The sequence below is a fragment of the Pleurodeles waltl genome, chromosome 7, assembly GCF_031143425.1.
Source record: "Pleurodeles waltl isolate 20211129_DDA chromosome 7, aPleWal1.hap1.20221129, whole genome shotgun sequence".
Classification (NCBI taxonomy): Eukaryota; Metazoa; Chordata; class Amphibia; order Caudata; family Salamandridae; genus Pleurodeles; species Pleurodeles waltl.
Window position 1 is genome coordinate 3,969,822 of NC_090446.1, and position 19,587 is coordinate 3,989,408.

Here is a 19,587-nt window from a genome sequence, read left to right on the forward strand (position 1 = left end):
GATTTGTGGAATGTTTGAAGGTCTGCACATGCTGCATTTGTATGTAGGCACTAATTTACTTGTTCTTTGTCCATATAGGAAAGTTCAAATGCGGCGTACCACCATGTTCTCGAGTCCTGACTCCTTGTGATACTGACCTATGGCGAATATCAGTTGTTACCACACTTGCATTTCCACACGCACCTTTAGAACACATGTAATAAAATGTGTTACCTTTACAATGAATTGAATTAAATTATAGTTGTTTAATTGATATATACTTTCTTTACTTCACATATACATATATATATATGTTTGATGGCATGTGTAGCTGCAGATACACATGCTGTGCACTGTTCCTGCCATCTAGTGTTGGGCTCGGAGTGTTACAAGTTGTTTTTCTTCGAAGAAGTCTTTTTGAGTCACGGGACCGAGGGATTCCTCCCTTTCGGCTCCATTGCGCATGAGCGTCGACTCCATCTTAGATTGTTTTCTTTCCGCCATCGGGTTCGGACGTGTTCCTCTTCGTTACGTATTTCGAATCGGGAAAGTTAGCTAAGTATCGAAAATTCATCGGTATTGTTGTCGTTCGGTACCGGTTTAGTTTTATTGTATCGGCAATGACATCAAGACCACTTTGGCGGCCCTTCGGGGCTTCTGCTCTTTATCAAGGCCTGGTCGTCCCGACCACACCCGTTGTCCAAGACTAATGGACCGGACCCCCTTCCGTTTCTGTCCTAAGTGTCACGCCAAGTATCTTTATGCAGACCAGCACCGGGTCTGTAACATGTGTTTGTCGCCCGAACACAAGGAGGATACTTGTGAAGCTTGCCGAGCGTTTTGATCGAAGAAAACCTTGAGAGCTCGACGCGCAAGAAGACTACAAATGGCGTAGAAACCGTGACAATATTTCGACGTCGGAGGAAGAAAGAATTTCCATCCAAGAAACAGACTCGGGTGAATCCGACGGTGAACGACCCTCGACGGTGCAACAAACTGTGTGTGTAAACCTGCCCCATTCCACACCCAGGGTCACACCAAAAAATTCAAGGCCATGGGGACGCCACCGTCAGCAGGCCGTGGCTCAACCCGAGATTCCGGCACCGAAAAAATTCGTCATCGAGTTGTCCAATCAGGCAAGCCTCGAAAAAGCTCCTCGGAACCGAAAAAGACAATCACATTAGGAATTTCGGTAACGAAAAAACCGGCTTAGGAGCCGAAACGGTCATCATACACTGAGGAGCAAGGGCTTTCTATGCAGCTCAAAGAAAGGCATAGATTTGAGCAAGATCTGGATGTAGAAGAACCTGATCGAACGCAACAAAGGTTACAAATCCAGAAGGATACAGGGAAGATACAGACCATCCCTCCTCTCAAATCAAAAAGAAAATTAGCCTTTCAAGAAACAGAATTGCAACCGAAAGCCAAAGTGATTAGAGACAAGTCACCACCACCACAAGTCTCACCACAACCATCCCAACTGCAATCACCACACCTGTCACCAGTGGGTACACCGATCATGCAGTCACCCACACATACTGGGATGACCCAAGATGATGCGGATGCCTGGGATCTGTACGATCCACCTATATCGGCCAACAGCCCAGAGTGTTATCCAACCAAGCCTTCACCACCAGAGGACAGTACAGCATATACGCAAGTACTAGCAAGGGCAGCTGCGTTCCACAACGTAACAATGCACTCGGAACCAGTGGAGGATGACTTCCTTTTCAACACTCTGGCATCCACTCACGCATCCTATCAAAGCCTGCCAATGCTACCGGGCATGCTCAAGCACGCACAACAGGTCTTCCAAGAGCCTGTAAAGAGGAGAGCTATCACGCTGAGGGTCGAAAAGAAATATAAACCACCCCTGTCAGACCCAGTGTTTATAACGCAACAGCTCCCTCCGGACTCAGTGGTAGTGGGGGCTGCTAGAAAAAGGGAGAACTCACAATCATCAGGGGATGCCCCACCACCTGATAAAGAGAGTCGAAAGTTCTACGCAGCGGGCAAAAGAGTGGCATCACAAGCAGCCAATCAATGGCGAATTGCAAAATTTTTTTTTACCGCCGGCCTCTTGGCGGTCTTACCGCCGCTTTAACACCGTCAGCCAGGGTTGTAATGACCCCCATAGGCTTCAATGGAAATAGGGGTGCCCCGGTTACAGTCTGCCAGCAGGTAAGTACTCGTGACTTCGGAGGGCAGACCGGGGGGGTTTTGTAGGGCACCGGGGGGGACACAAGCAGGCACAGAAAGTACACCCTCAGCGGAACAGGGGTGGCCAGGTGCAGAGTGCAACCAGGCATCGGGTTTTCAATAGGAATCAATGGGGAGACCCGGGGGGTCTCTTCAACGATGCAGGCAGGCACGGGGGCTCCTCTGGTTAGCCACCACCTGGGCTAGGTAGAGGGTGGCCTGGGGGTCGCTCCTGCACTGGAGTTTGGTTCCTTCAGGTCCTGGGGGCTGCGGGTGCAGTGTGGTTTCCAGGCGTTGGGTTCCTTGAAGCAGGCAGTCACGGTCAGGGGGAGCCTCTGGATTTCCTCTGCAGGCGTCGCTGTGGGGGCTCAGGGGGGTCAACTCTTGCTACTCACCGTCTCGTAGTCGCCGGGGAGTCCTCCCTGTGGTGTTTGTTCTCCACAAGTCGAGCCGGGGGCGTCGGGTGCAGAGTGCAAAGTCTCACGCTTCCGGCGGGAAATGTGGGTTGTTGCAAAGTTGCAGTCTTTGGGGAACAGAGCCACTGTCCTCTGGAGTTCTTGGTCCTTCTAGATGCAGGGTAGTCCTCTGAGGCTTCAGAGGTTGCTAGACCCTGTGGAATGTGTCGCTGGAGCAGTGTCTTTAGAAGTGGGGAGACAGGCCGGTAGAGCTGGGGCCAAAGCAGTTGGTGTCTCCGTCTTCTCTGCAGGTTTTCAGCTCATCAGTCCTTCTTCTTCTTAGGTTGCAGGAATCTATCTTGCTGCGTTCTGGGAGCCCCTAAATACTTGATTTAGGGGTGTGTTTAGGTCTGGGGCAGTTAGTAACCAATGGCTATTAGCCCTGAGGGTGGCTACACCTTCTTTGTGCCCCCTCCCTGAGGGGAGGGGAGGGGGGCACTTCCCTAATCCTATTTGGGGAATCCTCCATCTACAAGATGGAGGATTTCTAAAAGTCAGAGTCCCCTCAGCTCAGGACACCTTAGGGGCTGTCCTGACTGGCCAGTGACTCCTCCTTGTTTTTCTCATTATCTCCTCCGGCCTTGCTGCCAAAAGTGGGGCCGTGGCCAGAGGGAGCGGGCAACTCCACTAGCTGGAGTGCCCTGGGGTGCTGTAACAAAGGGGGTGAGCCTTTCAGGCTCACCGCCAGGTGTTACAGTTCCTGCAGGGGGAGGTGAGAAGCACCTCCACCCAGTACAGGCTTTGTTACTAGCCACAGAGTGACAAAGGCACTCTCCCCATGTGGCCAGCAACATGTCTGGTGTGTGGCAGGCTGCTAAAACCAGTCAGCCTACACGGATAGTCGGTCAAGGTTTCAGGGGGCACCTAAAAGGTGCCCTCTGGGGTGTATGTCACAATAAAATGTACACTGGCATCAGTGTGCATTTATTGTGCTGAGAAGTTTGATACCAAACTTCACAGTTTTCAGTGTAGCCATTATGGTGCTGTGGAGTTCGTGCATGACAGACTTCCAGGCCATATACTCTTATGGCTACCCTGCACTTACAATGTCTAAGGTTTTGCTTAGACACTGTAGGGGCATAGTGCTCATGCACTTATGCCCTCACCTATGGTATAGTGCACCCTGCCTTAGGGCTGTAAGGCCTGCTAGAGGGGTGACTTATCTATACCTGTAGGCAGTGTGAGGTTGGCATGGCACCCTGAGGGGAGTGCCATGTCGACTTAGTCGGTTTATCCCCACTAGCACACACAAGCTGGCAAGCAGTGTGTCTGTGCTGAGTGAGGGGTCCCCAGGGTGGCATAAACCATGCTGCAGCCCTTAGAGACCTTCCCTGGTATCAGGGCCCTTGGTACCAGAGGTACCAATTACAAGGGACTTACCTGGATGCCAGGGAATGCCAATTGTGGAAACAAAGGTACAGGTTAGGGAAAGAACACTGTTGCTGGGACCTGGTTAGCAGACCTCAGCACACTTTCAAATCATAACTTGGCATCAGCAAAGGCAAAAAGTCAGGGGGTAACCATGCCAAGGAGGCATTTCCTTACAACACTGTAGGGGCATAGTGCTCGTGCACCTATGTCCTCATCTTTGATATAGTGCACCCTGCCTTAGGTCTGTAAGGCCTGCTAGAGGGGTGACTTATCTATGCCATAGGCAGTGTGAGGTTGGCATGGCACTCTGAGGGGAGTGCCTTGTCGACTTAGTCATTTTCTCCCCACCAGCACACACAATCCGGCAAGCAGTGTGTATGTGCTGAGTGAGGGGTCCCCAGGGTGGCATAAGACATGTTGCAGCCCTTAGAGACCTTCCCTGGCATCAGGTCGCTTGGTATCAGGGGGACCAGTTACAAGGGTCTTACCTGGGTGCCAGGGTTGTGCCAGTTGTGGAGACAAAGGTACAGTTTAGGGAAAGAACACTGGTGTTGAGGCCTGGTAAGCAGGGTCCTAGCACACTTTCAAATCATAATTTGGCATCAGCAAAGGCAAAAAGTCAGGGGGTAACCATGGCAAGGAGGCATTTCCTTACACAACTCAAAACGAAAGAGGATGAGACTAACCTTTCCCAAGAGAGTCTTCATTTTCTAAGTGGAAGAACCTGGAAAGGCCATCTGCATTAGCATGGGCAGTCCCAGGTCTGTGTTCCACTATAAAGTCCATTCCCTGTAGGGAGATGGACCACCTCAACAGTTTTGGATTTTCACCTGTCATTTGAATTAGCCATCTGAGAGGTCTGTGGTCAGTTTGAACTACAAAGTGAGTACCAAAGAGGTATGGTCTCAGCTTCTTCAGGGACCAAACCACAGCAAAGGCCTCCCTTTCAATGGCACTCCAACGCTGCTCCCTGGGGAGTAACCTCCTGCTAATGAAAGCAACAAGCTGGTCAAGGCCATCATCATTTGTTTGGGACAGAACTGCCCCTATCCCATGTTCAGAGGCATCAGTCTGCACAATGAACTGCTTGGAGTAATCTGGAGCTTTGAGAACTGGTGCTGTGCACATAGCTTGTTTCACTGTGTCAAAGGCCTGTTGGCATTCTAGAGTCCAGTTTACCTTCTTGGACATCTTCTTAGAGGTAAGCTCTACGAGGGGTGTCACTATGGATCCATATCCCTTCACAAACCTCCAATAGTAACCAGTCAAGCCAAGGGATGCCCTGACTTGAGTCTGGGTTTTTGGAGCTACCCAGTCCAGAATAGTCTGGATCTTGGGTTGGAGTGGCTGAAGTTGGCCTCCACCTACAAGGTGTCCCAAGTAAACCACAGTACCCTGCCCTATCTGACATTTGGATGCCTTGATAGAGAGGCCTGCTGCTTGCAGGGCCTGCAAAACCTTCAGGTGATCCTGCCAGCTGGAGCTAAAGACAGCAATATCGTCAAGGTAAGCTGCACGAAAGGACTCCAAGCCAGCAAGGACTTGATTCACCAACCTTTGGAAGGTGGCAGGGGCATTCTTTAAGCCAAAGGGCATCACAGTAAACTGATAGTGCCCATCAGGTGTGGAGAATGCTGTCTTTTCTTTTGCTCCTGGTGCCATTTTTATTTGCCAGTACCCTGCTGTCAAGTCAAAGGTACTCAAGTATCTGGCAGCCCCCAATTTATCAATTAATTCATCTACCCTTGGAATGGGATGGGCATCTGTCTTGGTGACAGAAGTAAGTCCTCTGTAGTCCACACAAAACCTCATCTCTCTCTTGCCATATTTGGTGTGAGGTTTGGGGACTAAGACCACTGGGCTAGCCCAGGGGCTGTCAGAGTGCTCAATGACTCCCAATTCCAGCATCTTGTGGACTTCCACTTTGATGCTTTCCTTAACTTGGTCAGACTGTCTAAAGATTTTGTTTTTGACAGGCATGCTGTCTTCTGTGTCCACATCATGGGTACACAGGTGTGTCTGACCAGGGGTTAGGGAAAAGAGCTCAGCAAACTGTTGTAAGACTTTCTTACAGTCAGCTTGCTGTTGGCCAGAGAGGGTGTCTGAATAGATCACTCCATCTATTGAGCCATATTTAGGGTCAGTGAAGAGGAGATCAGAGAGAGGTTCACTCTCAGCTTCCTGGTCCTCACCTGTAACCATTAACATTTTTACATCTGCCCTGTCATGAAAGAGTTTGAGACGGTTCACATGGATCACCCTTTTGGTGGTCCTGCTAGTGCCTAGGTCTACCAGGTAGGTGACCAGACTCTTTCTGTCTACCCCTGGGTAAGGGCCACTCCATCTGTCCTGAAGTGCCCTGGGAGCCACAGGCTCCAGAACCCAGACTTTCTGCCCTGGCTGGAACTCAACCATAGCAGCCTTTTGGTCATACCACATCTTCTGGAGTTGTTGGCTGGCCTCAAGGTTTTTACTTGCCTTTTCCATGTACTCTGCCATCCTGGAACGTAGGCCTAGTACACAGTCCATATCTTGCTTAGGCTCATGAAGAGGTCTCTCCCAGCCTTCTTTCACAAGAGCTAGTGGTCCCCTTACAGGATGGCCAAACAGAAGTTCAAAGGGGGAAAACCCTACTCCCTTCTGAGGCACCTCTCTGTAGGCGAAAAGCAGACATGGTAAGAGGACATCCCATCACCTTTTGAGCTTTTCAGGGAGCCCCATGATCATGCCCTTCAATGTCTTGTTGAATCTTTCCACAAGACCATTGGTATGTGGATGGTATGGTGTGGTGAATTTGTAAGTCACCCCACACTCATTCCACATGTGTTTAAGGTATGCTGACATAGAGTTCGTACCTCTGTCAGAAACCACCTCCTTAGGAAATTCCACTCCGGTAAAGATACCAGTGAGTGCTTTGGCTACTGCAGGGGCAGTAGTGGACCTAAGGGGAATTGCTTCAGGGTACCTAGTAGCATGATCCACTACTACTAGTATATACTGATTCCCTGAGGCTGTGGGAGGTTCAAGTCGACCCACTATGTCCACTCCCACTCTTTCGAAGGGGACCCCCACCACTGGAAGTGGAATGAGGGGGGCCTTTGAATGGCCACCTGTCTTACCACTGGCTTGACAGGTGGCACAGGAGGCACAAAACTCCTTAACTTTCTGGGACATGTTGGGCCAATAGAAATGGTTGACTAACCTCTCCCAAGTCTTGGTTTGTCCCAGATGCTCAGCAAGTGGAATATCATGGGCTAAGGTCAGGATCAACTCTAAACTCCTGAGGCACTACCACTCTCCTAGTGGTACCAGGTTTGGGATCTCTTGCCTCAGTGTAAAGGAGTCCATCTTCCCAATAGACCCTATGTGTTCCACTGATTTTTCCTTTGGTCTCTTCAGCAACTTGCTGCCTAAGGCCTTCGAGAGAGGGACAGGTTTCTTGCCCCTTACACAGCTGTTCCCTTGTGGGTCCCCTTGGGCCTAAGAGTTCAACCTGATAAGGTTTCAACTCCATGGGCTCAGTTCCCTCAGAGGGCAGAACTTCTTCATGGGAAGAGAGGTTCCCTTTCTTTTGTTGTGTTGAAGCTGGTTCCCCACTCTTCTTTCCTTTCCTCTTGGAGGGTTGATCCATTATTCCAGGCTCCAACACCACTTTTTCACCCTGAGCCTTGCACTGTGCCCTTGTCTTGACACACACCCAGCCTGGCTGCATGGGTTTTGAGTTCTACCTCAGCCCATGATGAGGACTCCAGGTCATTTCCAAGCAAACATTCTACAGGGATATTTGAGGAGACTACTACCTGTTTCAGGCCAGTGACCCCTCCCCATTCTAAAGTTACCATAGCCATGGGATGTACTTTAGTCTGATTGGCAGCGTTGGTGACTGGATAAGTTTGTCCAGTCAGGTATTGTCCTGGGGAAACCAGTTTGTCTGTCACCATAGTGACACTGGCTCCTGTATCCCTCAGGGCCTCTACTCTAGTCCCATTAATAAAGAGCTGCTGCCTTTATTTTTGCATGTTAGGCGGCCAGGCAGCCAGTGTGGCTAAGTCCACCCCACCCTCGGAGACTAATGTAGCTTCAGTGTGAACCCTGATTTGCTCTGGGCACACTGTTGATCCCACTTGGAGACTGGCTATTCCAGTGCTAACTGGAGTAGAGTTTGAAGTGGAACCTTTCTTGGGACAGGCCTCGTCTCCAGTTTGGTGTCCCTGCTGATTACATCTACAACACCAGGCCTTTTTGGGATCAAAGTTTTTACCCTTGTACCCAAAATTGGATTGTGAAGAGGCTTTGGACCCTCCCTCCTGAGCAGGTTTTTGGGGCCCTGTAGAAGACTCTTTACTTTTACCCTTGGATGTCTCAACACTCTTCCCCTGGGGAGTCTTTGTGACCCCTTTCTTTTGGTCACCCCCTGTGGAAGTCTTGGTCACCCCAGTCTTGACCCAATGGTCTGCCTTCTTTCCCAATTCCTGGGGAGAACTTGGACCTAGGTCTACCAGATGCTGATGCAGTTTATCATTGAAACAATTACTTAAAAGGTGTTCTTTCATAAACAGATTGTACAGCCCATCATAATCATTTACACCACTGCCATTAATCCAACCATCCAGTGTTTTGACTGAGAAGTCAACAAAATCAACCCAGGTCTGGCTTGAGGATTTTTGAGCCTCCCTGAATCTAATCCTGTACTCCTCAGTTGAGAATCCAAAGCCCTCAATCAGGGTAGCCTTCATGAGGTCGTAGGATTCTGCATCTTTTCCAGAGAGTGTGAGGAGTCTACACCTACACTTTCTAGTGAACATTTCACAAAGGAGAGCACCCCAGTGAGATTTGTTTACTTTCCTGGTTGCATAAGCCCTCTCAAAAGCTGTGAACCATTTGGTGATGTCATCACCATCTTCATATTTTGTTACAATCCCTTTGGGGATTTTTAGCATGTCATGAGTATCTCTGACCCTATTTAAATTGCTGCCACCATTGATGGGAGCTAAGCCCATCTCTTGTCTTTCCCTTTCTATGGCTAGGAGCTGTCTCTCCAAAGCCAATCTTTTGGCCATCCTGGCTAACAGGAGTTCATCTTCATTGAGGCTGCCCTCAATGCTTCCAGAGCTGTTGGACTTCCCTGTGGGAGAAGCAACATTTACACCACTGCCATTAATCCAACCATCCAGTGTTTTGACTGAGAAGTCAACAAAATCAACCCAGGTCTGGCTTGAGGATTTTTGAGCCTCCCTGAATCTAATCCTGTACTCCTCAGTTGAGAATCCAAAGCCCTCAATCAGGGTAGCCTTCATGAGGTCGTAGGATTCTGCATCTTTTCCAGAGAGTGTGAGGAGTCTACACCTACACTTTCTAGTGAACATTTCACAAAGGAGAGCACCCCAGTGAGATTTGTTTACTTTCCTGGTTGCATAAGCCCTCTCAAAAGCTGTGAACCATTTGGTGATGTCATCACCATCTTCATATTTTGTTACAATCCCTTTGGGGATTTTTAGCATGTCATGAGTATCTCTGACCCTATTTAAATTGCTGCCACCATTGATGGGAGCTAAGCCCATCTCTTGTCTTTCCCTTTCTATGGCTAGGAGCTGTCTCTCCAAAGCCAATCTTTTGGCCATCCTGGCTAACAGGAGTTCATCTTCATTGAGGCTGCCCTCAATGCTTCCAGAGCTGTTGGACTTCCCTGTGGGAGAAGCAACATCTCTGACTATTACTTGTGGAGTCAGGGTTGGAGAAACCCTGTTTTCCCTAACCAGGAGTGGAGGGAAGAGATTGTCCTCCACTTCACTAGCATCATCCTCTGTGAGGGTATCTTCAGAGGGGTTGTCGCTAGCAAACTCTGCCAAGAGCTCCTGGAGCTGTACTTTGGTAGGGTTTTATCCAGTTTTTATCTTTTTGATTTTTGCCGAGAGTCCTTAACTCTGACATCCTAAGATGCAGGTAAGGGGTGAGGTTGAGCTCCACCACCATCTCTTCTGCAGTAGACATTATTTCTCTAAAAGTTGGGATACTTTTTAAGAATCTAAAACTATCTCTAGAACTTAATCCAAACTTTTACAAAACTTTTAAACTCTAAATGAAATGCTAACAGGGACTATCACAAGGCCCTAGCAGCAGGACTTTTAAAAATTTAGAAAAATAGCTCAAATTGCAAAAATCTGTTTCTAATGACAATTTTTGGAGTTTAGTCGTGTGATCAGGTATTGGCTGAGTAGTCCAGCAGATGCAAAGTCTTAGACCCCAGCGCTGATCCAGCAATGTAGGAAGTTGGCTCTGTATATACTATTTCAAAGTAATAAATAGTGTGCACAGAGCCCAAGAGTTCCCCTTAGAGGTAAGATAGTGGCAAAAAGAGATATTTCTAATGCTCTATTTTGTGGTCGTGTGGTCGAACACGCTTATCAGAGGGTAGTGTTAAGCATTTGTTGTACACACACAGGCAATAAATGAGGAACACCTACTCAAAGCCTAATTCCAGGCCAATAGGTTTTTATATAGAAAAATATATTTTCTTAGTTTATTTTAAGAACCACAGGTTCAAGATTTACAAACCATACTTTAAATTAAAGGTATTTCACTCAGGTATTCTAGGAACCTTGAATAATCACAATAGCATGTACAGTTTTGACAAAAATTGCAATAAGCTGTTTTAAAAGTGGACACTGCAAAAATCAACAGTTCCTGGGGGAGGTAAGTAAATGTTAAGTTCACAGGTAAGTAAAACACTTACTAGGTTCAAAGTTGGGTCCCAGGTAGCCCACCGTTGGGGGTTCAAGGCAACCCCAAAGTTACCACACCAGCAGCTCAGGGCCGGTCAGGTGCAGAGTTCAAAGTGATGCTCAAAACACATAGGCCTTCATTACAACATTGGCGGTAAAAGCAGCTTACCGCCATGCAGAAGACCACCAACACACCGCCGCAGCCGCGGAATTCCGCCACAGCTGTTATGACCCATATCTCGGAATCCGCCAAAATTCAAACACCCACACAAGTCCGCCACACCAAAGGTCAGTGATAAACTGGCGAAAACAAAACCTCCACCGTCACGCCAACAGAAATACACCCACACTATCACGACACACGAATCCACACAGCGGTCTTTCACCCGCGGTATTCCATTGGCGGTACACACCTCACCGCTTAAAATACACACACTCTTATAAAACATCCCCACATTGGACGATTCAAAATACACACACCTGACACACATACACACACCACTCCCACACATACACTACAATATAAAACACACACCCACAAACCCCCACGACAAAAAATACAGAAAGAAGGCCAGAGAGAGACACCGCCAGCAAGTACAACAGCATCCACAGACACATAACACCATCACCCACACAACTTCCACGCACCTCACACAACACACCACTACATATCACCACACACTCCACCCCACACATCACCTACACTACCCCATGGCACGGCAAAGACACCCCAGGTTCTTGGAGGAGGAGCTCAGGGTCATGGTGGAGGAAATTGTCCGGGTAGAGCCACAGCTATTCGGAGCACAGGTGCAGCACACCTCAATTGCAAGGAAGATGGAGCTATGGCGAAGAATAGTGGACAGGGTCAACGCAGTGGGACAACACCCAAGAAATCGGGAGGACCTCAGGAAAAGGTGGAACGACCTATTGGGGAAGGTGCGTTCCGTGGTCTCAAGACGCCACCTGGCGGTTCAGCGGACTGGCGGCGGAGCCCCCTCCTCCTCCCCCACAACTAACAACATGGGAGGAGCAGGTCTTGGCGATTCTGCATCCTGAGGGCCTCGCAGGAGTAGCTGGAGGAATGGACTCTGGTAAGTCAAAGCTTTACTATTACATCCTCCACCCTACCTGCATGCTATCACATACCCCCACCCTCGCCCTCAACCCCGTCACACCAACTCCTCACAAATGTCCCAATATCACAAACCACCCATCCCAACACCAAGCCCTGCATGCAACACCAAAGCATGGACACCCATCGCCAAAGCATGCACACTGCACATAGCCATACACCCCCTAAACCATCATCACACAAGCTCCCACACAGGAATGCCAGCACTGGGGTACACGGTCACCCACCCATTGCACAACATGGCACACACAGATGCAATAATCATGACTTTCCACCCCTGCAGGACCCCTACCCAACGTCACCAGACAGGAGGGTCCAGACATGTCCACTCCACCCACAGAAGAGGCCCACAGTGATGACAGCAGCTCAGTCCAACTGGATCTAGATGACCAGCCCAGACCATTGGGGACCTCTGGACAGTCGGTTCCCCTCACACAGGCACAGGCCACCACAGACCTTCCCCCCCTCTGGAAACACCAGCACAGCACCCACCCAGCAGGCCCATACCTCCATCCCCAGGACACGTCAATCAGCTGTGTGTCCACCTCTACAGGGAACCCAGGATAACCCACCACCCCAACAACAACAGGGACCTGGGGGCAGTGGCAGTGGGCACACAGTCCAGGGGACGGAGGCCCAAGAACACAGGGTAACTGGGAGGGCTGCCGTGCGACAGGGGGCGGACAGGCCAAGGGAACCCACTCTCCACGAGGCCCTCTCCTCCATCATGGGAGCATACCACCACTCCCAGGAGACGATGGCAACGGTACTGGCCAAGTTTCAGGAGACCCAGCGCATGCAGGGGGAACAGTATTTGGGCTTCAGGGAGGAACTCGGAACCATCAGCTCCATCCTGGGCACCATCGTAGGGGTGCTGAAGGAAGTACTCAACACCAGGAGGGACACTGTGGCACTACAAGGGGCCCCTGACACTAGCATGGACGATGAACTGCCCACCACCTCCGCCGGCGCTAGTGGACAGGACGCCCCGCCACCGGACCACCACCCCAGCACCCCACCCCCTGCAGACGGAGAAATACCCCGCAAACAGTCCCTGAGATCCAGGAACAAGACAGAGAACGATGCCAAGACCCCCGCCAAGAAATGAGACCACCCTGATTGTCATCCTACTGTCCCCCTTTGTCACCCTGTCCATAATTAAACTGCCCCAGCTCCACTTCCTATGCCCATATGGGCAATGCACCTGTTAGACTAATAGACTGGACTCTGCCATGGACACTCCTCCGCCATCACCCCTCACCATTTAACTTCCCCCTCCAATATTTTGCATTTAAATAAACACATCTAAAGCACAAAATGATCTGGAGTCTGTCTGTGATTTTGAAATAGGGTATTTGCAATTACAGTGACAAAATGTTTTTGAAATAATAATGTCAACATACCTATGTCACACAGCTCTAGTCCATGAGGAATTTAAGCAGATGACACACAGTGGGACCCACATCTGTGAAACCGTAAGGGAAAGTGACAACTCAGTGACCATACACTGGGTGAAAACGAAAGACAGGATAGAGGTAGTAGTGTAAAAGTACATGTAGTAGGCAGGATTGTATTCTCACCTGTGTTTCACTGGAAATATTGCTGGATCACTGAGTCCCTGTTCTGCATTTCTTCTTCCTCTGCTTCATCCTCATCACTGTCCACAGGCTCCACAGCTGCCACAACACCGCCATCTGGACCATCCTCCTGCAGAAAAGGCACCTGTCGTCGCAAAGCCAAGTTGTGAAGCATACAGCAGGCCACAATTATCTGGCACACCTTCTTTGGTGAGTAGAATAGGGATCCACCTGTCATGTGGAGGCACCTGAACCTGGCCTTCAGGAGGCCGAAGGTCCGCTCGATCATCCTCCTAGTTCGCCCATGGGCCTCATTGTAGCGTTCCTCTGCCCTTGTCCTGGGATTCCGCACTGGGGTCAGTAGCCATGACAGGTTGGGGTAACCAGTGTCACCTGCAAATGGGGAGGGACAACTTTTAGAAACACACTAACCTGTAGGGATAACCCCAGACAACCATTCCCACTGTCTTGCTTCCAGGGGCTCACCTAATAGCCACACACGGTGCCTCTGGAGTTGACCCATCACATAAGGGATGCTGCTATTATGTAGGATGGAGGCGTCATGCACTGAGCCAGGGAACATGGCATTCACATGGGAGATGTACTGGTCGGCCAAACATACCATCTGTACATTCATAGAATGATAACTCTTCTGGTTTCTGTACACCTGTTCACTCCTGTGGGGGGGGGGGGGAGGGGGGTCAAAGCCGCATGGGTCCCATCAATGGCACCTATGATGTTGGGGATATGTCCTAGGGCATAGAAATCACCTTTCACTGTAGGCAAATCCTCCATCTGAGGGAAAACGATGTAGCTCTGCATGTGTTTCAGAAGGGCAGACAACACTCTGGACAATACGTTGGAAAACATAAGCTGGGACATCCCTGATGCCATGGCCACAGTTGTTTGAAAAGACCCACTTGCAAGGAAATGGAGCTCTGATAGCACCTGCACTTGAGGGGGGATTCCTGTGGGATGGCGGATTGCTGACATCAGGTCTGGCTCCAACTGGGTACACAGTTCCTGGATTGTGGCACGGTCAAACCTGTAGGTTATTATCAAATGTCGCTCCTCCATTGTCGACAGGTCCACCAACGGTCGGTACACCGGAGGATGCCACCATCTCCTCACATGTCCCAGCGGACGGTGCCTATGAAGGACAACAGCGACCACAGAGTCAAACAACTCAGAGGTACGTACCCACAGTTTGCACAGAACACCAATCATACACAAAAGATGGCCTTTATGTGTGTTGAAACTAGGCCTAGGTATGTGTGACGCAGTTGAAAATGAGGCCATGTGGGCCCCTGAAATGGCGGCTGCCTGACCTCTAAAGTGGGAGAATGGGATGTGAGGCAACTACGCTGGCATTGTAAACCGTTGCGGTTGGCGGTCGGAGACCGCGGCGCAATGCTGCATTGGTTAACATTGGACCATATGGGTCCCAGGAGCCAATGACTGTACGCCGGCGGTGATGTTACGCACCGCCGCGGACGTGACTGCCATTTTCTATCACTTCAATCACTCGATACCTGATCTTCGACAGGAGAGGACCTACACTGCAAGTGCTGCTGTGACCTCAGTCTGGAAGAGACAATGGCTCGTGCGTCTGGGGAAAGGGCCCCTGTCTTCACATCGGAGGAGTTGGAGAAGCTTGTTGATGGGGTCCTCTCTGTCAGGATACTTCAATTCGATTTCCTCAGAAGCAGAAGATAACTCCTCAGTCCCGACCCGAGCTACTCACAACGAATATTAATCCTTCGTGCTGAGTACCCCGGAGGGGGAAAGGGGAATGGGATGGTAGAGAGACTGCCACAGAGATGATGAACGCCAGTACTCAGTCTGCCTCTTCACATCTAAGATTGGATACAGCACCTGCAAGAGTCACAGTCGCAATTACTAGGGACATACACCATCAGTTTTTCACTTTCTACTCTCAACACTTAATTCTCTTTAATTCTATTATTTCTTCACTCACTCAGTTCTCTGTAGCCTTGCTTCTCTCTATAAATGATAGCTGTTCTTAAAAAAAAATGTATTACTGATTCTGGAAGAACTTCTCAACTTTTGTTATGGATTGGTTTTATGTTGCTATATATATATATATAGTTGGTGATAATGCGTTCTTCAAATCAGCTGATGTTATTTAATTTCTCCTGTCTTATAGTGACTTCTGTCAATACTTGTATTTGTAAATGCTTGTTTATTAAAGTTCGTTTCTCCTTTCTTACTTCGACATTTGTTGATAACTTGTATTTGTAAATGCTTGTTTATTACAGTTAGTTTCTCCTTCCTTACTTCGACATCTGTCTATCTTGTAGTTGTAAATGCTTGTTTATTTAAGTTCGTTTCTCTTTGAAACTCTATTTTGGTTTATTACCATTGAATTTGTAAATGCTTATTTGTTAACAGTTCGTTTCTCCTTTAACCCCTTAGCTGCTGGGCCGTTTCCCCCCCCCCCCCCCCCCCTCCCCCCCAGTGCTGAGCCCTTTTTTGGCTATTTGGGGTAGTTTGCGCTTAGGCCCTCATAACTTTTTGTCCACATAAGCTAGCCAAGCCAAATTTGCGTCCTTTTTTTCCAACATCCTAGGGATTCTAGAGGTACCCAGACTTTGTGGGTTTCCCTGAAGGAGGCCAAGAAATTGGCCAAAATACAGGGAAAATTTCGTTTTTTTCAAAACAATTGGAAAAAGTGGCTGCATAAGAAGGCTTGTGGTTTTTCCCCTGAAAATGGCATCAACAAAGGGTTTGCGGTGCTAAACTCAGCAGCTTCCCAGCTTTCAGGAACAGGCAGACTTGAATCAGAAAACCCAATTTTCCAACACAATTTTGGCATTTTACTGGGACATACCCCATTTTTGCAATTTTTTGTGCTTTCAGCCTCCTTCCAGTCAGTGACAGAAATGGGCATGAAACCAATGCTGGATCCCAGAAACCTAAACATTTCTGAAAAGTAGGCAAAATTCTGAATTCAGCAAGGGGTCATTTGTGTAGATCCTACAAGGGTTTCCTACAGAAAATAACAACTGAAAAAGAAAAATATTGAAATTGAGGTGAAAAAAACATAAATGTTTCTCTACGTTTTACTCTGTAACTTTTCCCTGCAATGTCAGATTATCGAAAGCAATATACCGTTACGTTTGCTGGACTCCTCTGGTTGCGGGGATATATAGGGCTTGTAGGTTCATCAAGAACCCAAGGAACCCAGAGCCAATAAATGAGCTGCACCCTGCAGTGCGTTTTCATTCTATACCGGGTATACAGCAATTCATTTGCTGAAATATAAAGAGTAAAAAATTGCTATCAAGAAAACCTTTGTATTTCCAAAAAGGGCACAAGATAAAGTGTTGAGGAGCAGTGGTTATTTGCACATCTCTGAATTCTGGGGTGACCATACTAGCATGTGAATTACAGGGCATTTCTCAAATAGATGTCTTTTTTACACACACTCCTATATTTGGAAGGAAAAAATGTAGAGAAAGACAAGGGGCAATAACACTTGTTTTGCTAATCTATGTTCCCCCAAGTCTCCCGATAAAAATGATACCTCACTTGTGTGGGTAGGCCTAGCGCCCGCGACAGGAAACGCCCCAAAGCGCAACGTGGACACATCCAAATTTTTGAAAGAAAACCGAGATGTTTTTTGCGAAGTGCCTACCTGTAGATTTTGGCCTCTAGCTCAGCCGGCACCTAGGGAAACCTACCAAACCTGTGCATTTCTGAAAACTAGAGACCTAGAGGAATCCAAGATGGGTGACTTGCGGGGCTCGGACCAGGTTCTGTTACCCAGAATCCTTTGCAAACCTCAAAATTTGGCTAAAAAAAACACATGTTCCTCACATTTCTGTGGTAGAAAGTTCTGGAATCTGAGAGGAGCCACAAATTTCTTTCCACCCAGCGTTCCCCCAAGTCTCCCGATAAAAATGATACCTCACTTGTGTGGGTAGGCCTAGCGCCCGTGACAGGAAACGCCCCAAAGCGCAACGTGGACACATCCAAATTTTTGGAAGAAAACAGAGGTGTTTTTTTGCGAAGTACCTACCTGTAGATTTTGGCCTCTAGCTCAGCCGGCACCTAGGGAAACCTACCAAACTTGTGCATTTCTGAAAACTAAAAACCTAGGGGAATCCAAGGAGGGGTGACTTGCGGGGCTCGGACCAGGTTCTGTTACCCAGAATCCTTTGCAAACCTCAAAATTTGGCTAAAAAAACACATGTTCCTCACATTTCTGTGGCAGAAAGTTCTGGAATCTGAGAGGAGCCACAAATTTCCTTCCACCCAGCGTTCCCCCAAGTCTCCCGATAAAAATGATACCTCACTTGTGTGGGTAGGCCTAGCGCCCGCGACAGCAAACGCCCCAAAGCGCAACGTGGACACATCCACATTTTTGGAAGAAAACAGAGGTGTTTTTTGCGACGTGCCTACCTGTAGATTTTGGCCTCTAGCTCAGCCGGCACCTAGGGAAACCTACCAAACCTGTGCATTTCTGAAAACCAGAGACCTAGGGGAATCCAAGATGGGGTGACTTGCGGGGCTCGGACCAGGTTCTGTTACCCAGAATCCTTTGCAAACCTCAAAATTTGGCTGAAAAAACACATGTTCCTCACATTTCTGTGGCAGAAAGTTCTGGAATCTGAGAGGAGCCACAAATTTCCTTCCACCCAGCGTTCCCCCAAGTCTCCCGATAAAAATGATACCTCACTTGTGTGGGTAGGCCTAGCGCCCGCGACAGGAAACGCACCAAAGCGCAACGTGGACACATCCAGATTTTTGGAAGAAAACAGAGGTGTTTTTTGCGAAGTGCCTACCTGTAGATTTTCGCCTCTAGCTCAGCCGGCACCTAGGGAAACCTACCAAACCTGTGCATTTCTGAAAACTAGAGACCTAGGGGAATCCAAGATGAGGTGACTTGCGGGGCTCGGACCAGGTTCTGTTACCCAGAATCCTTTGCAAACCTCAAAATTTGGCTAAAAAAACACATGTTCCTCACATTTCTGTGGCAGAAAGTTCTGGAATCTGAGAGGAGCCACAAATTTCTTTCCACCCAGCGTCCCCCCAAGTCTCCCGATAAAAATGATACCTCACTTTTGTGGGTAGGCCTAGCGCCCGCGACAGGAAATGCCCCAAAACGCAACGTGGACACATCAAATATTTTGGAAGAAAACAGAGGTGTTTTTTGCAAAGTGTCTACCTGTAGATTTTGGCCTCTAGCTCAGCCGGCACCTAGGGAAACCTACCAAACCTGTGCATTTTTGAAAACTAGAGACCTAGGGGAATCCAAGATGGGGTGACTTGCGGGGCTCTGACCAGGTTCTGTTACCCAGAATCCTTTGCAAACCTCAAAAAGTGGCTAGAAAACAAGTTTTCCTCACATTTCGGTGACAGAAAGTTCTGGAATGTGAGAGGAGCCACAAATTTCCTTCCACCCAGCATTCCCCCAAGTCTCCCGATAAAAATGATACCTCACTTGTGTGGGTAGGCCTAGCGCCCGCGACAGGAATGGATCACACAAGGGTCAATGGTAGTCCTTGCTTGAGGTCTACTGTTAACCCTGGAGTGATTCATTCCTGAAGCAGGCACTAGACGCAGTCACACAAGCGGGGTTGTGTTTTTATCAGGACAAGTGGGGAAACACTGAGTGGTAGGAATTTTGAGGATCTCTGTAGATCCCTGGACTTCTGCTCATTGGAATGCAAGGAAAATGTGTTTTTTAAGCACATAATGTAATTTCAAGGGGATTCTGGGTGAAAGAAAACTGGTGAGAGCCATGCAAGTCCTGCGCCCTTGGACTCCCCTGGTACTAGTTTGTTAAAGTTAACCCACCACTCACACTGGTTGGTTTTAGCACCTCCAGAAATTATGGTTTCAAAGCATGATTACTTATCAAAGTATCTGAATATTGAAACCAAGCCTTCTGAAGGTGGGCCATAAAGCCGCGTCCAGGCACCAACCTCTTTATGGTCCATTCACACACAACAAACAACCCTTTTATATCGCCAGCCACAGGCCCAATCCAACCAATCACTGCACTCACATTAACTTACCGCTGCCAGACAAGGGCCCATCACAGTCACACGCCACAGAACGGAATAAGTTTGACTACATTTTACCACCTGTCAAGTAACTGCCTCCTTCTTCCTTAACATTACCAA

General features: G+C 48.6%; 1 protein-coding gene and 1 long non-coding RNA gene across 2 annotated transcripts in view; both read left to right on the top strand.

The window, feature by feature from the left end:
* Positions 1–96, top strand: part of LOC138303490 (zinc finger protein 2-like) — a 56,681-nt gene extending 56,585 nt beyond the window's left edge. The window contains exon 9 of the transcript XR_011205404.1: positions 79–96. The gene's annotated coding sequence lies outside the window, so the exon portion shown is untranslated. The remainder of the gene's footprint in view (positions 1–78) is intronic.
* LOC138303505 (uncharacterized) overlaps positions 1–19,587 on the top strand; it is a 1,082,407-nt gene that overhangs the window by 303,115 nt on the left and 759,705 nt on the right. The window lies entirely within an intron of this gene.